This window comes from Miniopterus natalensis, chromosome 9 (genome assembly GCF_054644295.1).
Source record: "Miniopterus natalensis isolate mMinNat1 chromosome 9, mMinNat1.hap1, whole genome shotgun sequence".
Lineage (NCBI taxonomy): Eukaryota > Metazoa > Chordata > Mammalia > Chiroptera > Miniopteridae > Miniopterus > Miniopterus natalensis.
The window spans coordinates 11597486-11615734 of NC_142089.1; the positions used below are offsets into that span (position 1 = coordinate 11597486).

At 55.0% G+C, this 18249-nt stretch overlaps 1 protein-coding gene across 1 annotated transcript in view; it reads left to right on the forward strand.

Moving 5' to 3' along the window:
* The window catches only part of IFFO2 (intermediate filament family orphan 2), a 38689-nt gene that overhangs the window by 7684 nt on the left and 12756 nt on the right, over positions 1 to 18249 (forward strand). The gene's annotated exons all lie outside the window — the stretch shown is intronic.

Here is an 18249-nt window from a genome sequence, read left to right on the forward strand (position 1 = left end):
CTGTGGAGTCCAGGCCGTGGTCCTGGCTTGCCTGTGGGGTGACCTGAACTTCCAGTTGTCCACCTGGGGATGGGGAAGGTGGGAAGACGGGCTTACCTAGAGCCCTGTGAAGACTGTCCTCTCTGTAACTTTTTTCTGTACATGCCATTTAATCTCTTGCATCTCAGTTTGTCACTCTGTAAAATGGAAATAAGGTTTCTTATGAATTCTGCTTCCCGGGGTTGATGAATAAAATGAATTGAAATAATGGAGTGTGAAAGCATTTTGAAAAAAAGATTTAAAAACAAATCATCATGACTTAATTGCCACCATTGACTGAGCACCTACTACATGCTAAGCTCTGCGATGGCTTCTTTAAATAAGTGAGATTTAATTATCAGAGCAACGCCCAGAGGTGGGACTTGATTGTGCCCATTTGATAGATGACAGGTTCAGAGAGGTGAAGAAATCTGGCCCAGGTCCTGCAGTGATTCCAGTCTGGGTCTCCAGATCCCATATTCAGTGCTCTTTTCGGAGGAGACACAGGCTGGCCTTGTCCCATGCCAAATAAGGCAGGCTGGAGGCAGGTTGAGGCACAGGACCTCCCTGTCACCTGTCACAATATTGTTACGGCTGGTGGCTGGCAGAACAGGAGGTGGCTGCTACCCTGGAAGACTTCCTTCTGTCATTCTACAGTAACCCTTTCTTTTTTGTTTTTTCTTTTTTGTTTTTGGAGAGAGACTAGGTGAGGCTGCTTTGGCTCTCCAAAAATGTTATAGGAAAGAAGTGAGCCTAGGCAGGGCTGCTTTGGTTCACTGAGAAGTCAGAGAAAGGGGGCCTTTGGAGACAGGTTCAGGGGGTTAGCCTGGGACAAGCTGCTGCTGCCCATTGCTACCCTGGTTGCAAGCCTCCTGGGGTCCCTTAGAGTTTATGAGATGCACGCCTGTGGGGGGAGGGGGAGGGAAAGTGGAAGGTGTGCTCTGGGAGGAATAGCTTTACAGTAACTCTTTCTTGAGAAGCCAGTGAGTCACAGGCAGTGGCATGCAGATAAGCCTCCTGGGCCACCATCCAGGGCCGGCCAGGCCCCAGACTCTTTGGAGATGATCTTAATGGGGACCCAACTCTGGATAGGGGAATTCCTGGTCTTAGCCAAAGAGGGTAATGCACCTGGGCTGGCAGGCCTGGCAGGGGAAGGGATGGGAAACAGGGAACATGTGCGTATTATTACCTGTCCGGTACTTTCCACGTGATCTGATTTAAACCTTGTGGCAACTCTGCAGGATAGAAACCAAGGCTCAGAGGAAAAGTAACTTGCCCCAAGTCATATAGCAAAGCCAGGGCTGGCTGTGGGTCGCACGTTCTGAGTTCGTGTTCCTTTTATCCTGCCTGCCACCGAAGTGCTCCCGGGGAGTGGCCAGGCCCTCACGCTAACTTATAACAGGCAAGAGAGAGCCTCAGTCATTCTGGTGGCGGGAGAGAAGCTGGCTTCCGACCCAGGCTCAGGTCTCCCTAACTTTTGCTTTCGGTTGGTGCTGTGAACTTTGCCAGGGTACGGGGAACTTGTTACAGTCATTCCTTGTCGCTTACAGAAGATGAGATGCTGGGTGTGGATGTCTGAGAAGCCACGGTTCCCTTTTCTTGACAGTGGCTGGGCACCCACCACACCAGACTCAGCCCCTCCTCTCAAGGGCTCAGAGTCTGGGGACTCAGGCAAATGTGATAATGCCATGTGACAAGTACCTGCTCAAATAGTCCCTGTGCAATAAATGTTAATTAATTAATTTATAAACAATTACTTATACAGTCTTGACTCTGCCAGGCTCCATTTAAAGCAGTTTATGTTTAACTTGTGTAACCTCATACATAATAACCTTAGGAGTTGGGCTCTATTGTTAGACTATTTTAAAGATGCTGAAACTGAGCCACAGAGACAAGAAGGGTATTGGGGCCAACATACAGCTTGTAAGCCGCAAGTCAAGATTTGAACCCAGGAAATCAGGTTCCAGATCCCACCTTAGTTTTCATATCTGTGGAATGGGAGCAATAAATCTGATCTCACGGGGCTGTTTGGAAGATTAAATGAAGTGATACCTGTGGAAACACTTTATAAACTGTTGAGTGCTGTGCTGGGGGTACTAAATGATTGGAAGCCCTGGGCCCTACCCGTACTGCTGTTTCTTTTCCAACTTCTCATGCAGCCAAGAGCTACTCAAAGCTCCATGAGATGCCCCATCCTCCCCTTGCATTTATATTTATGTCTCCCCTGGGTCCAGAGACAAGCTGTGATGGGGTGTTGGACAGAAACCTGCAAAACTAGACAGTATGGAGCAGAGCACTTGTGTGGAACTGGGAAGCTGGGAAGAGAGGAAGCCGGAACATGTTTTCGCTGCTTATCAGCTCCGTGACCTTGACAGAGTCATTTGCTTCTCTGAGCCATGCTTCCTTATCTGCCAAATGGGGACAGTCATATTGCATGGCCAGCATGACAAAGGGAATGGGATGATGGAGCTCAGACACTGGCAGCTGCCGTGGCGATTATTAAATGAGGCTGGGTGTTCTGGGGAGAGTAGTGGGGCTGGGGTTGCATGGCACCGGGACCCTGGCCTGGGCAGGAGCCCCTCCAGTGGCTGCACTGGGCAGGGGCTCTCTCCATGCTGTCTCCGAGATGCTTGCTCAGCGCTCTCCGGCCTGCGTGCTCTGACTTCGGATGGGCAGGTTCACACATCCCCCTTCTCGGTCTGCTGTTCGATGGAGAGACACCCCCGCAGTGGAGACACTGCCTTCCGCTCTCTTAATTGGCCATTTTTATTACTTGGGTTATTTAAGACGGTTCTTGGCTTGCTGCCTCCTGTTTGCCATCTGGGGGGAGGGGAAGACCTGCTGGTCTAAGTGGGCCTTGTGAAATTCCCCAGCAGACAGGCTCCTCTCTGAGAAGGGTCAGTGTATCTTCCCAGGGCCTCCTTTTTGGCCCCTGGCCTGCTGTGGTAATGTCCAGAAGGCCATCTGGGGTGCAGTGAGGAGACTGGGACTGGAGCAGCTTTGGGGAAAGCTTGTTGCCAAGTCAGACCACAGGACCAGAGAGCCTTGAGCTCTGGGTGGGAGCTGGGTAGGACCTTGCCTGAAACCCAGGGATTCTGGAAGGCACCTGAACCGGGTTAGGGTCAGTTAAGGAAGGCTTCCTGGAGGAGATATCACCTGAGTTGTGTTTTGAAAGTCCAGGAAGAGTTCAAGAGAAGGGGGCAAGGTGCTCCAAGTAGAGAGAACAGCTTGTGCCAAGGCCTGGAGGTGAGATTGCCATGCCAGCTCCTAGCTTAGAGCCCGTTCCTCGTGCCCAGGCCCGAGTCAGGACACGGCCAGACCTGGCCTGCCTGCTGCTTCTCTCCCCTTTCGTTTTCTCGCACCCTCCTCGTGGCCTTTGCTACCTCCCATCCTCTCTCTCTCTTGTTTTGGGCTCTGCTCCCTATGGCTGGCTCTCACCCCTGCCCTGTCCTTCATCTGAGGCAGGGAGGGCTGTGAGGGGGCCCTGTCCTGGCCCCCCCCCCCCCCCCGCCTGATGCCAGGCCGTGGTTGGGGCTCTTTGTCTGCTGCTGGGGCTTTGTGAGCCCATGTGTGTGCGCGTGCGTGCGAGCATGTGTCTGGGGGCCTCCGGCTACACCCTGTGGTCCCGAGGTCAGGACCCTGCCTCTGGCCACCCCAGACTTGTACTACCCCTGGTACATCATGGTGGAGGGCAGGGGCTGCCTGGTGAGAGCACAGCTGCGGGGTCTGGGAGGTCAGTGCTGGTCAGGGGGACCTCAGCCCCCAGCCCCCACCAAGGTCTGGGCCAGGATTAGACACGGGCCGGGGAGAGGGGGAGGGAGGCGAGACTGCTCACCTTACCTCTCCTGGCCTGGCCAGAGCGCCCTGCCTGTCCCTCCTCCCTCACACCTTGACTTCTTCTTAACCCCTGGCCCCTGGCCAGCCCAGAGGGCTTGAGGTGCTCTCCGGGGTCCTTTAACCCATCTCCTGCTTCCAGGCAATGCCATTACCCTGTCATCTCAGATGATTAGATGTGCTTTTGTCTTTCTAACAGGATCTGAGTGTCTATCCTCTAGTATTTTATATTTTCCTCCCCACCCCCACTCATATACCCATGACCATTTTACAGGTGAGGCCCAGAGAAGGAGAGCAGCTATCCTGAGGTCACACAGCCGAGCAGGGGCTGGAGCCCAGGCCCCCTGAACAGGGTTTCTTTGCAATCCTTGAGATAAGGAATCTTCCTTTAAGGAGTGAGAATGTCTGGGTTTGTATTACCGTCTTAAGCCTCAGTTCTCTCATCTGTAAAATGGGGATGACAACCTTAGCTCACAAGGCTGTCATGGGGATTCAGTGAAATAGTGCACGTGCGCTGTCCCTCCTGCCCAGGCCGGGCTTCCCAGCCCCCAGGCCCATGTGGTGGGAACTGCCCACTCCCTCCCCTTTCTGGCAGGGCTGGCCTTTTGTGTTCGGGGCACTTCCTTTCTCCAGCAGATCCGGCTGCCTGGCCAGCGAGGAGGAGGTCATACCCCCCTCTCCTCCCCAGCAGACTGTCAGCGCAGGGTCACTGGGAGGGCAAGACCTGGCCTTCAAGGCCGTGCCTGTGACAGCGCGTTCCCTGGAGCCTGTGGCTTCCAGTGGCCACTGGAGAGTGGACTTGAATGGAGGACGTCTGTCCCTGCCCCGGCTTCCCTGGGGTGTCAGTCCCTGCCCTTGCCTCCTAGCCTCCTTGTGCCTATGTGGAAGCAGCCTAGGAGGTACTTCCCTGGCCTGAGGTCTCACCATGAGGCAGGGGCAGAGCTAGGATTCGAACCTGGGTCTGGGGGGCTCTTCTAGAGTACCCCCTGTCACACTGATGGACTCAGCCTCCCAGGCAGAGAAATGGGCTGCATGTTCCTGGCCCTGGCCCTGGGCTGAGATACGGAAGTTGGAAGTTCAGTCCTGCTTTGTCCCTCGGCGGGCATGGGGCAGCTGTCTTCCTTCTGGGCCTCCGGCAAGATGGCTTCTGTTCTTGTCCAGCCCACAGACAGCCTCTGTGAGGCCTTGTGGGCGAAGTGCTCGCTCCCAGATCTTGGCGGAAAGGTGACGTTGAAGGCTGTCTTGGCATTGTTTTTCCAGGGTTGACGTCAGGGCAGCTGGTTTAGGGTTTCATCTATGAGACAAAGGCTGCTTTGTAGCTTCTGCTCACCCCCCAAGGTGGGAACAAGGTGGAAGGGATTTTTGGGGCCCAAGCACAGAAGCCCCGGGAGGCTTGGTTCTCCCTCAGCTCCTCCAAGAAGAAAGCCAGGATCTCATAATCCCATATTACTTATCTCACCGTTTCCCAAGAGTTTCTCATGTGTCCAGTGCAGGTCAGACTTCATGGATGTGTTCTCTGGGCATCATGACACTCCTGAAAGTTGGCTGTGGCCATGCCATTCCTACTGTACCAATGAGGACACAGTCTCGGCAGCTGAAGTGACTTAGTAGCTTAAAAGATCCCCACTGGATTCCACCACTGTTGAGTCTCCTCTCAAACCCAGCTTTGGGAATATACTCCAGAAAGCCCAGGTGCCCTGGGGAAAGGCCAGTGCAGAAAAATCTCATGGCTTCGGGGATCCATAGCTTTAATTTCTGTTGTCAGGATTCACAGCTAGGTTACTATGCTTGGAACATGTGTTGCATATGTAACCATGCATCTGTAGGTATATGCACATGTATGTACAAGTTACAAGAAGGGGATTGGACACTGAAGGGTCTGTAGCCGTGAGAAAGTGATCCAGGGAGGCCTTCTGGGCAGGTGTAAGGAGTCATTCCAGGGGATGCCTAGGACCTCCTGCTCTTCTTTTTCAGGAATTACCCCACTTTATCATCCATCCATCCATCCATCCATCCATCCATCCATCCATCCATCCTTCCATCATCCTTTTCAGGACCCCTTTGCTCAGGCCCCATGCTTGGGCCCTGGGGGTGATGCTGCATGGACCAGAAAGGCAGGCTCCTGTTTCTGTAGGGAGCTTCCCAAGTGACTGTTAAATCAGAGCTGGAAGAGTCCTTAGAGATTGTTTAGTTTCTCCTCCAACACATAGTTTTTTCAGAAGGGGCAGTGACTTGCGCAAGGTTGCACAGTGAGTTGGTGGCAGAGCTAGGACTCATAGCCAGGTCTGTGGACCCCAGCCCCATGTTCTCACCCCTCTGCTGTGCTGACAGATGGCTCCTTTCCTAGCTGGCGGCCCTTTCTCCCAGCGCCTCCCTCCTTGGCTATTTTGATGTGTTCTTGGCTTTTCTGGAGTCCTCTGCAGCCTCTGTCCTGAGAGACATCCAGAGATGCTGGCTGGACCAGAATGCCAGTCCCAGACTGGAGCCAAGCTGGGCCGTGCCCTGCCCTGAGATGACATACTTGTCTGCTTGGGATGTCAGGTGGGCTGGACACCTGAGTACAGAGACCCTGAGGCTCTGTTTTATTGTTCCTTGTGAACTCCAGCTTACTGTCCCCAGGGAGTCTCCAGAGGTCATCTGTTCCTTCCTCAGCTTGAGGTTGGGACCACTGCAGATCCTACTTAAAGACCTTCCTGCCTTCGAAGGGCATTCCAGAGCCTTCCCCTAGATGTGCCTTCCAGTGTCCTTGTTGCCTTTTTCTTTAGGGAATGCTTCCTGGTCTCTAGGCCTAATCCCATGTGCAGCCTTTCCCCATGTTTAGCTTCCCACAGAGTAGGAACAGGGGCAGATTTCAACTGCCTGGTGATGACCTTTTCCAAATTTTCAAGGCAGCACCCACCCCCCATCTTGAGGTTTACTCTTCCTGCCTGAATCCCTCCTGACTCATGCTCACTGGTTGGGGCATGCTCTGTGTAGAAAGGATCTGGTCTGTCCCTTTAGGATCCCGCATGTTCCTAGGAGGGAGGCACATTCTGTCTCCTGGAGTCGTGGAGCCCTCGGAGCCAGAAGTGGCCCTGGAGCCCAGGGATCACCCCCACCCCACCTTTACTAATGGAGAAACTGAGGCCCAGAGAGGTTGAGCATTGTATCTATGGCCATTCAGCCAGCCTGGTGGAGTTGAATCTCCTCCCTCACAGGGCAGTTCTGTTTCCAGGGTTTGGCCTGGGAGTGGGTTTTCCAGCTCCATAAAGGTGGCTGGTGGCCTTCTGACCTGACGGTCCCTGCCCCAGAATGGTGTCCTGGAAGCAAAGCAGCTGGCTCCACCTGGCCCCACAGTGCTCTCCACCCAGAGTCAGTGCCCTCCCCTGCTCGCCCTCTAGGCTGGCAGATTCCTGGCGGTCCAGGCCTGACCTCAGAGCCCAGCAGGTCCAGGCCTGCCCTCAAAGCTGGGCAGCAGCTTCTTCCACTCCCACCTGTCCCCTAGTTCCCTCACTGCCTCCCTTCTGAGCTTGGGGAGTCCCCTCACTTTCAAGGCTGGAGGGCAGGAGGCCTTAGCGTATGACAGTGGTTAAGTTGCCAAGTGGACACTACCTCCTGTGGCTGGGGCAGGAAGGGGTTAAGCAGCTCTGCCTGCTGAGGCTGAACCCCCAGCTGGTGTCCTGGCCCCTCAGGCCAACCAAGCCATCTGGCTTGACAGATGCCCACGGTGTTCCATCTGTCCCAAGGCAAAGTCACCAGGAGGAGGCCTTTGTGGGCCTACTGGGGTGGGTGTGGACCAGCTGTCTGTCCGTAGCAGGCCAGGCCGGTTGGGAAAGGGCTCACCCTGAGCAGGCTGCCTTGGGGGTGGCTGGCCTATGTCTCCCAGAAGCAGGAGTAGGGAGAGCCTGAGTCCCCAGGGTGGTGAGCTTACCTGTGTAGAGGGGTCGAGGAGGTGCAGGGATGGGCCCAGGGTCAGTGCAGGTGGAGTGGGACTCATACATGACTCTGCTCACTGCTCTGCCCCATGACTCCAGCTCACAAGCTCATTTATCCAGTAAATTGGTACCAGTTAAGGGCCTACTATGTGCTGGGCACTTGTAGACTCCATACCAGACAGCATTCCGGTCCCAGCATGGGGAAGAGGGAATCCAGAGGATGAAGCCTCTGAGGGGAGAAATGTCACATCTCAGTCAAGCCAAGGACCCTGGACCCTGGAATAGCACAACCCCAGCCCCCTGCCCAAGCAGCTGGAAGTGGGCTACTTGCTAAGATGATCAAAATAATGTTGATGCTTCGTGTTGGTGGTTTTGTACAATCCTCACAACCCAGTCAGGTAGGTATTGTCGTTACCCCCATTTCATAGATGAGGAAACTGAGGCTTGCAGAGGTAAAGTCACTTTTACCAGATCACCAGCTGGGGAGTAGCCAAGTCTGTCTGTCTGACATCAGAGTTTAAGTGATGGCAAAGTGGATAAGGGGAAGGACATGGGTGCAAACGCCTCACCTGTTCCCCAAGCTGCCTCTTCTCTCCCTGTTTTGTACCATCTCCTATTTGGCTTTCTGCTCAGTCCAGTCCAGGGACCCTGTGGCTGAGGACCATGTCTCAGGGGAAGAGAGGCCCCACTCAGGTTTGAGAAGAGAAGCTGTGCTGGTCCCTTGACAGGGTTGGGGTTAGTGACCCTCTGCCTCCCCCTGGACTGGGTGCCTGCCAGGATCCGGGCAGCTTTGGGGACTTGCTCTGGAAGGGAGACTCTCTGGTGTCTGAAGGCCTCGCTGGCCATCTGAGATCCTGGGGCCTGGACCAGGACTGGGGGGCACTTCACTCAGGGGCCATAGTCAGAACCAACAGGGGCCCAGGGTGGGGGCCTCTGCACTTCGCTCTTGCAGTTTGGAGGTCATGTAACTTGGGGCCCATTCTGACCCCCAGGAAGCTGAGGTACACATTCCCTGACCTTCCATTATGAGGCCACCTGGCACAGAGAAAGGAGCCCAGGCTTTGGGATAAGAGAGACCCGTGTTCTAATCCAGCATCCACCATCCTGCAAGGACAGCAGAGGCAAGCACTTCAGATGGTTTCGAACTTGGGCTCTGGAGCCAGACTGTCTGGATTCAAGTCCTGGCTCCACCACTTTTAAGCTCTGTGGCCTTGCACAAGTAGTTTCACTTCCCTGGGCCTGTTTCCCCATCTGTAAAATGGGATTAATAATAGTACACACCTCATAAGGTTGTTGTGAGGATTAAATGAGCTAATAGTGCCTATCAATACTAGTACTTCATGATGTTTATTATGATTGTGTCACCCTGGACGAGTCACCTGACCTCTGCGAGCCTCAGTTTCCCCACCAGCAGAATGGGGGTGAGGAAAGAGGGGCTTCAATACAATACTCAGCCAGGGGCTCTACTGTCACAGAAAGTTCTCTGGGCGTCTGCTCCATTTCATGCCCCCTCCTCTCTGGAGGGAACCGACTTGTCTCTACTCTGAGAGGGGTGCCCCAGCCCCCTGGTCAGGTGGGAAGAGGGCTGTGTGTGTGTTTTGAGGGGCGCCCCAGTGCCCTCCCCACTGGTTCACATCAAGTTGAATGTCAGGGCCTGCATGATGACAGGAGGCTGGTGTTAAGTAATGAGTCTGTCCCCTTGAGCTGTGTTTAGTCACTAATCCTTCTCTTGGTGCAGGCGATGGCGGTTTGTCCTGCTGTGCCTGCAACCCTCTGGGCCATTTATGACAATCAGGGTGCTGCACATGCAGGCAGTGCCTGCCATGACCCATCCTCAGTTGCACAAGCCCCACGTGTAATTAATTGTTTCCCTGGGTTCTCATCATTCATCCCTCCTTCCTCCCTGGTGATTCCTAAGAAATGTACTTCTGGCCATTGGCATGGCAGGAAGCGCGTGGGCTCAGGTTCCTGTCCTCACTCTGCCGTTGCCTGCCTGTGTGACCTGGGGCATGCCACTTCCTCTGTGAGCTTCAGGCTTCTCATTTACTAATGGCCTGAACTTCTGAGCGTTCCTTTCTGACATCCCGGATTCTGCTTCCATGGTCTGTGATTTCTTTTTCACCACACATGGAGCGTGTCTATGCTTGCCTATCCTCATTGAATTCAGGTGGGGGTCATTCTGTCCCATTGCACAGATGAGCAGACTGAGGCCCCGAGAGGTGACTTGCTCAAGGCTGCAGAGTCCTGGTTTAAACCCAGAATGGGGTGTGCCATCTCTTGCTGGGCTGCAAATGATAAGGGAAACTTGGAATCCAAGGCAGCTTGCCCCAGGGCTGCTGGGTGAACAAGTGAGTGATCTAACTTTGATAGGAAGATTATATACCCATAGTGCCTTGCATTTACCTGTGGGGCACAATCACTTGGAATAAACAAGGGAGAGACCCAAACTGCAAATTAGGTTTCCAAAATAGCCTTTGGAGTTGCTCTTTTTCCTCAAAGCAGTAAACATATCCCAGGGTGGGGCTCCCCAGCCTCCTGGGCCTCCTGGTTCCTGGCCTGGGTTCTCAGACCCCCTGCTGGCTTCTGGACTTGGGCAAGAGCTGGAGGCCTGGAGGCTGAGAACCTGCTGACAGTGGGAATACTGTTGGGTGGAGTGTATTGACCAGGGGGCTTGGCCAGGCCTGGGCAGAAGGGGAAAGAGCTGTGATCACCAACCTTCCTGTCATCTGCCCCGGGTGAGGTAGGCCTAGGCATGGAGGTAAGAGAAGAGGGTCATGGAAAGAGAGTAGCAGAGCAGGCAGGGACTGTAGAGGTTGTCTGGGGAAACTGAGGCTCGGGGGGGGGGGCAGGCAGAGAGGTCATATCCAAGGTCACACAGTTGAATCAGTGCTGTACTGACTCCAGATTGGGCTCTGGCCATCGGGACCTCTCCTGCCTTGGTCTCACCCACTGTTTAGTGGCCCTTGTCAGGACAGACCTCAAAGGTCTGAGCACGCGCCCATTCATTCTTGGGGCACATCTAGGGGCCAGAGGGCAGAAGCAGGACATTTGCTGGGTTTTGCTGGTAGGGGTATTGGTGGTATCAGCATCTGGTTTCTTTCCCTCTGCCATCCCCATCCTTATGGACCCCTGGGCATCCATCCAGGTGACAGTGGCATGTAGCTCATCATTTTTATTATCATCAATATGATTATTATGGCAGCACAGTGGCTCTGGGGTTAGCCGGTTCCTTGGTTCAAGTTTGGCCTTGTCACTTGCAGTGTGGTCCATGACTGCTGTCAGTCTCTCTGGCCCTGTCACTTGCAGTGTGTGGCCCAGGACCACTCTCTCAGTCTCTCCGGACCTCTCTGCCCATCTGTCATTGGGAGGTCATGTGAATGAGGATGATGACACTGACTACATGCTCAGGATGTGTCAGGCACTGTTCCAGGCATCTGTCACACATAAGTCCATTGAATATCTACAAAAACCCTATGAGGTGGGAGGTCTTACTGAGCCTCAGAGAGGGCCAGCAGCTTACTCCGGGTCACAGAGCTACAAGATGTATAGCTGGGATTTGATCCCAAGACCCTCTGGCTTCACACATTCGTTTGAATTCAGACACTGATGCCAGCTGTCTTTGAGACATTGTGGCTGGTTAGATAGCTTTGTGGTCAGCATGGGGTGTTTGTCCAGGGACCATGAACATTGTTTTCTGGCCTGGCTGGGTAGGCCCTTAGGTTGTATCCAGCTTGACACCATTGCAATAAGAAGGAGAAAGTGATACTAGAGGCAGAGAAGGGACTTGCCCAAGGTCACATAGCAAGTCAGGGCAGAGGCAGGACCAGGTACCGGGCCACCTGCACAGTGTAGGCTTCTAGCTGCCTGAGAGTGTGTGGGCCTGAGGAATGGGCTCCATCCAGTTAGGGACTTGACAGTCTTTCCATCCCATCTCTCTCCAGGCCTGGTGGCTCCTTGGCTTCTCACAGAGAGCCCCCGAGGCCAGCCAGCTGCCCTGCAAAGGTCCCCTTGGTCACCAAGAAACAGGGAGAGTGCTCTCCCCACAGGCCATTGGCAGGACTGGCTTTCACCTCCTTGCTGGGAAAACTCATTAAAACCGAACTTTAGTGCCACCTCTCAGTTGCATCCAGATCCCCAGAGGGTGAGGGCAGGATGGAGAGGTGCCTAGGTGGTCGGAGCCTCACCCACTCACCTGTGCCTCCCTCTCCCAGGCAAGTGCAGTCAGGGTAAACAATGACTGTCGTCCATCAGGGGTGCCCGTGTACCGTCACATGAGCTCATTTAATCTGCCCATGAACCCTGCCAGTAGGATTGCTTCCCTATTTTACAGAGGAGGAAACTGAGGTTCCTAGCTCATGGGAATGATTATGGAATGAATGACTGGACAGATGAATAAACCAACCCCTGCCCTTGGTTATTGGTGCTGAGGGCAGGAGCCAGAGGCTTGAGGCCATTACCCAGGACAGCTTTGGATGGAGTTGACGTCCCTGAGGCTGCAAGGAAGGATCACACCCAGGGTCTGCAAACAGCGCTGCAAATGCCATATTCAGAGGGACCCTTAGGGATCATATTATATATAGATTGGGAGACTAAGGCCCAGACAGAGAAAGGACTTGCTGGGGTCGTGCAGTGAATTAGTGACAGACCCAGGACTCAAACTAGGATCTCCTGTCTCCCAGTCCAGGACCCTCCCCTCCACAGGCACCTCCCTATAGACATTAGACCCTGCTCACCCCCAAGTAGCCTGGCACAGGCTTCGTCTGCTGGGATCCCCGGAGGCGGCTGCTGTTTCAGGGTGAGAGCAGGTCTGTGTACATGTCTGCATGGTGGCAGCATGCTGGGCAGAGGGGCAGACTCGATAGGGTGGCAGCTCAACCCCGGCCCATCACCAGCTCACAGCCTGCGCTCCGGCCGCCCGGGCCATTACAGCCGCCTGTAATGGAATCGGCTGCCCTGGTTAAGTGTTCACATTAAATTAATACCTCCTCCACAGAGACAATCAGTTGGCATTTAATTTGTGTTTCGTTCCGAGCAGCAGAGTATAGCTGGGCAGCCGGGCCTCTGATGGGCACGTCTGCCAGGAATCCCTTCCCTGGGGTCGGGGGCTCAGGGCAGATGGAGCAGTAGGGAGGAGGAGGGTGCGTGTGGGTGAGGCGGTGCTGGCAGGTCCCCGGGAGAGCATGGGGGTCCTCCCTGCTCTCAGGCTGGGGACCCAGCCTTCCTTTTACTGGAGAGAAAAGATACAGTAAAGCCAGATGAGAGGGGGAAGTCAGGAGATGGAGACGCCACGTGCTGCAGAGTTCAGCCCTCAGAGGGGCAGGTTCTCATGTATTCCCAGCCCCACCCACTCCCACTGCCCTCTTTGCTTTATTTTTCTGCCACAAACGTGAATTGTTTGTGATATTAGACAAGGAGGGTGGTGTGGGATGAAGAAGTTGGCTCAGTTGTGATGTTTAAGCTCTCAGGGGGGCTCAGCAGAAGCTAAGGGGATGGGGGCCGACCTTCACGTGCAGCTCTGGCCCCACACAAGTGCCCACTCTGATCTGTTAATCCATTGGCTTCTGCGAAATTGCATTGAGGAAAGGGCCCCCTGGTCTGCCTCTGTGCATCTGTGGGTGAGTTCACAGAAAACCAGGGTGGCCAGTGCAGAGCCCAGGGGTACAGGCAGCAGAATGGCTCCAGTACCCCCCCCCCCCCAATCCTCTGGCAGCCTACACTTGGCCTTGCTGCAATGGGGTGAGCTCCCCGGGGGCCCAGGTAGAAATTGCTCTCCTCCCATCTGCCCTCTGCCAGAGGGCCAGACCCACACTTGGCCCAGAACAAAGTTTTACCTGAGCTTGCTTCCCATCACCTGAATGACTTGGCCTGGGTGTGCCGCCCTCGCCTTCCCTGGAAAGGTGTGGATCATTCCTGCGGTGCCCTCCCAGCTCTCTGAGGTCCGGCTGCTGGAGCCAGCCATGGCTCTGAAAAATGAGCCGCTGAGCATTTTGTGTGCTATGTACTAGGGGTTGAGGCTGGATGTTTTCACCCCTACTCCCCACCTCTTGGGGTTCTCACAACCACCCTCCTTTGTGGTAGTGTGCGTCCCATCTCACAGATGAGGAAACTGAGGCTCAGAGAGGGTAATTGACTTGCCCAGTCTCACACAGCTGGGAAGTGGTTAGGAGGGGCAGGGTATGAACCCAGTGTCTTGCTGCCCAGAAGCCCCAAGGCTGCCCTTGGAGCCTTGATAATTTTGCTGGGGCTGCCCCCACTTTCCTCTGGAGCCAGAGCTGGGGAGCCTCTCTCTCTGATCACAGAGGAAGTGAAAAATCTGTGAGTCAGTCCCTCTGCCAGTGACTTCAGCTTGGCTTTCCTCCCCTCAGTAAGCCAGGCTTTGTCAGCCCCTTTCCTGTGGGGCTGTGTGTCATCATGAGCTGATGGGGGAGGTGAACACTGGTCCTGAGTGTTGGCTGGGGGCTGACTTTGAAGCGGCCCATCCCTTCCAGACTTCTCGTCCATCACGTGGTCACAGCGGAGGCTCCTCAGGAATGCCTGGAGACCACATCTGGCTGGGCGGGTGCTGCCCCTCCTCCTCCTGGCCACTGGCCTCACACATGTGCTCCTTCTGCTGAGATGGTGGCCCAGGCCCCAGATCTCAGTGTCTGTGTCGTTTATGTAGTCATTTCCTCTCCCTGCCCTCGTTGTCCAATATCCCCTCCACGGCTGGAGGGCTGTGGGAAGTGGGAGAGGGAAGCTTGCTCCCCCTGCCTGCTTCCTGCCCTGGCTGTCTCTCCCCCTGGCCTGGCCTGGCCTCTCCCTGGGGAGGCTCCGGAGCCAGCCGAGTGGATGGAGCTGAGCAGAGAGCTGGTGCTGGGAACTGGGCTCCTGGGAGCCCCCAGGCTGGCGGGGTGCAGACAGAATATACTTCCAGGCAGAAGGGGCCCTGGATGGGGAAGAGGTGAGTGGGAGGGCTGAGGACTGGTTGCAGTTTGGATTAATTAATCAATTCATTCATCCACTCATTCAACAAATCCACAGGACAACTCTCTGACTCCTTACCCAGCGCTGTGGGTTGTAGGTGCAGGTAGGACAGCTATGAGCACAGGAGTGATTACAAGCAGTTCTCTGGGCTGGGGGAAGGGCTGGATCCCAGCTCTAGACCCACCTCCTCTAGTGACTCGTTTGATGGCACCCCTCCGCTGTGCCTCTTTTCCTCCCTTGAACAGGCATCTCACCCCTGCTACCTCTATGGCCAACAGGCCAGGGCACAGGGTGCCTGAGACCTGCTGAGATGGGTGCTGGAGGACTTCCCTGTGCCGCCAATTCATGGACTCCGTGGTCTGAGCCCGCTGTCCTTGCACTGGCACAAAGGCCCTTCAGGCTGCCCTTGCTCCCGTCCAGCACCCACCCCTGCTCCCACGTGTGGATCACGCCCAGCACTGCCCCAGGGGTTTCCGGGGAGGCTGTGTGTTGGTCCCTTCCTCCTTGGATCCCCATTTCACTTGAGTTCACGGCTCCAGGCAGTGGGAGGGTGTGAGCACTGGTCACCAGAGGGATAGGCGTGACTGAGTCGAGGGGGCCAGTCAGTGTGCCCTGGATGGGGAAGGGGCGAGCCCAGCCAGAACTGGTCCCTGGCTGGGGGCCATTCACATGCCTGTCAGAGTGTGGGAACAGAATGATTTTTCTTGAGTGTCCCTGGGGTGTGTTGGGCCACAATCTGCCCATTGAGAAATGGAGGCAGATGCTGGGGGAGGCAGATCTGGGGCCCAGTCTCACTGCTCCCCACCTCCCTCCCCAGGAGCTCTGGCTCAGGCCGGCGGAGTGGAGGGCACTCTGCCTCCTACTACCTGCATAACCCTGGGCCTCAGTATCCTTATCTGTACACTCAGAGGTTGGACGAGGTGAACCTGGTGCCTTTCAGCGTTCACTTTGGGAGAGTCTTTGAGTGTCAGGTTTCTCCTGTCAAGTAGAAACAGCCCCACCTTCCTGGCTGTGATCTTGGCTAATGGTTTTGGACTTGAGCATCTTCATGTGTAACATGGAGATAGTAATTGTACCTAAAGGTTACTGTGCAACCCATTGAAATGAGGTTATGCACGTGAAACCCCTAAGAACAGTGCCCCTCTCATCGTGGGTACTCGGACCGTGTTAGATGCTCTGTTAGAATTATTGTCATCCCATCCTTGATGTCATAGTCTATCCTGCCTGCTTCAGAGGCTGCTCTGAACATCACGGACAGAGCGCTTTGAGGAGCTGGCACACGTATGAGACTTGTTGTAGGGTGTCTGCATGCAGGAGGGGTGGAGAGTGGAAGGATCTGGGGCACAAATGGATCTGGGCTGGGGTCTGAGCACTTTTTGGAGGTGGAAAAGACAGAGGGCGGTCCATCGCTGTCCCTGGTGTGGTGGCTGGCTCTTCAGGGCTAAGTGATCTGTTATATTTTATGTGTATATGCCTAACATGGCGAACACAACCCAGAAGGTGACTGATAAATGTCCCTCCTCTCCTTTTTCTAATCCAACACTTTAGGGAGAAGAATTTGGAAGTTTATGAGCTGTTGGGTCAGAGTGGGCAGGGGTGGCTCTGAGTGACTCACACTGTCTTGGCCCTGGCTCGAGTTGTCTCTGTGCTCTGGGCCTTCATTTTCCCACCTGTAAAATGGGAGAGGGTTTTTCTGTGTGATCTCCTTTGCTGAGTGGTGGGTCGGGCAAGAGAATTGGGACAGTGAAAGGTTAAAGGACATAACACCCAGCAGCCCCTGACCCATAGTAGGTATGTCCCCTTCTCAGGGGCCACTGACTACTCCCTGGCCTTCCTGTTGCCCTCTCTGCTTGTGCTGGTCCCTCTGCCTGAAACACCCGTCCTGCTGAAACCTACTCCTGTGGGCTGATCCAGGTCGGGGAGGGGCCTGTACTGGGAAGCGGGTGTTGAAATTCCATAGCCCACAACTTGGTGGACTGGTTCTCAGTTAAGCTGCGTGTTAACCTCCTCCCAGGCTGAGTTGCAGTGAATGCGGGGTGTCTGGGGCATCTTAAGAAGCACATCACCTGTCGTCATCCTTCCACCCCAGTCAGCCAGAGCAGCTGAAGGGCAAAGCTTTTCTGCACTGTCAACACTGGAGGCGGCGGAGCCAGGTTTTCCCGCCGCAGCTGGGAGGCACGTCAGCACGGGCAGTGGATCTGATCTGCCAGGCCAGCTGCTAGCCACACGCTGGGGTCTGTGCTCTGTCTTCTGGGACCAGGAGTGCCGGCTGCCCACCCTGCCTGGCTCTGGAAACAAAAGGCCCATGAAATTCGTGCAAGCTCATCTGCTGGGGTACAGCTTAGCATCACTGGTGAGGAGCAGGGCCACTCAAAGTGCCATCTGCAGGGGAGCTCATTAGAAATGCAGCGTGTCCGCCCTACCCCAGATCTGCGGAGTCGGGGCCTGCATCTGAGCAAGGTCCACCAGTGATTCCCGTGCTTGTCACTGTGTGAGCAGGGGCTAGGCTTCAGTCCCAGCCCTGCTAATAGCTGTGTGACCTTAGACAAGCTAACTCACCTTTCTGAACCTCAGCTCCTTCATCTGCAAAATGGGTTTGGGGAAAAATTCTTTACCCGAGAGGCTTAATAGTTCACAAGGAAGCTGATGAGATGTATATACGAGGCGCTGAGCCCAGTGCGTGCGTGGCACCCAGACGTGCTCACCAATCAATGACTGCTTCTGCTGCCTCTAATATGTCGAGATCCAAAGATACGGCTCAGGTTCTCACTCTGGGTTGACTGGGGCCAGTCATTCTCCTTCTCTGGGCCTCATTTCCCCTATCTGTATAATGGGTCTTTTGACCCCTGCCCCACCTTCCTCATGAGAAGGTTGCTGAAAGGAAAAGTGAGAAGGAGCCGCCTCCCCCCGCTGGAGCCTGGGGAATGGGTGTGTGGGTGGGTGGGTGAGATGCCCCTGGGCACCTGCATCTTCACCCCTCACTGCCCCCTTCTCTGCTGCTCCTGCCATTCCTGTAAGACCCAGTATCGAGGCCAGGCCCTCCCTTGTACCTGCTCTGTTCAGTGGCTTTGGAATCAAGTTCTCTGCCCCCACTTAGAACAACATGGCCAGGAGAGATGATTCAGCTTGGGACCTGTGTTCTGGGCCTTGGCCTCTCTTGAGGGAAACCCTGGATGCCCCATGCTGGGGGGTGGGGGTGGGCAAGGGGAGCCTGTGGACTTCTCCCCACCTGGGACTTCTATCCTCTCCTTTGGACCTGGGGTTGAACTCCTGGCCTGACCCTTGACATACTGGGTGACCTTGCAAATTCCTGGCACACTGTGGGCCTCAGTTTCCCTATTTGTACAATGAGCGTGTTCAGTGAGATGGTCCTGCCTGGTTTAGACCCTTAGATTCCCTCTCTGCCTCTCCTTAGCCTCCTGTGTCCTTCATCTCTGGCAGAAGCCCCCACCCATCCCCACTGCCCTCTAGGTCCTGGACCCTGTGGCCTGCGGCAGATCTTGGCCTGGCTGCCAATGTT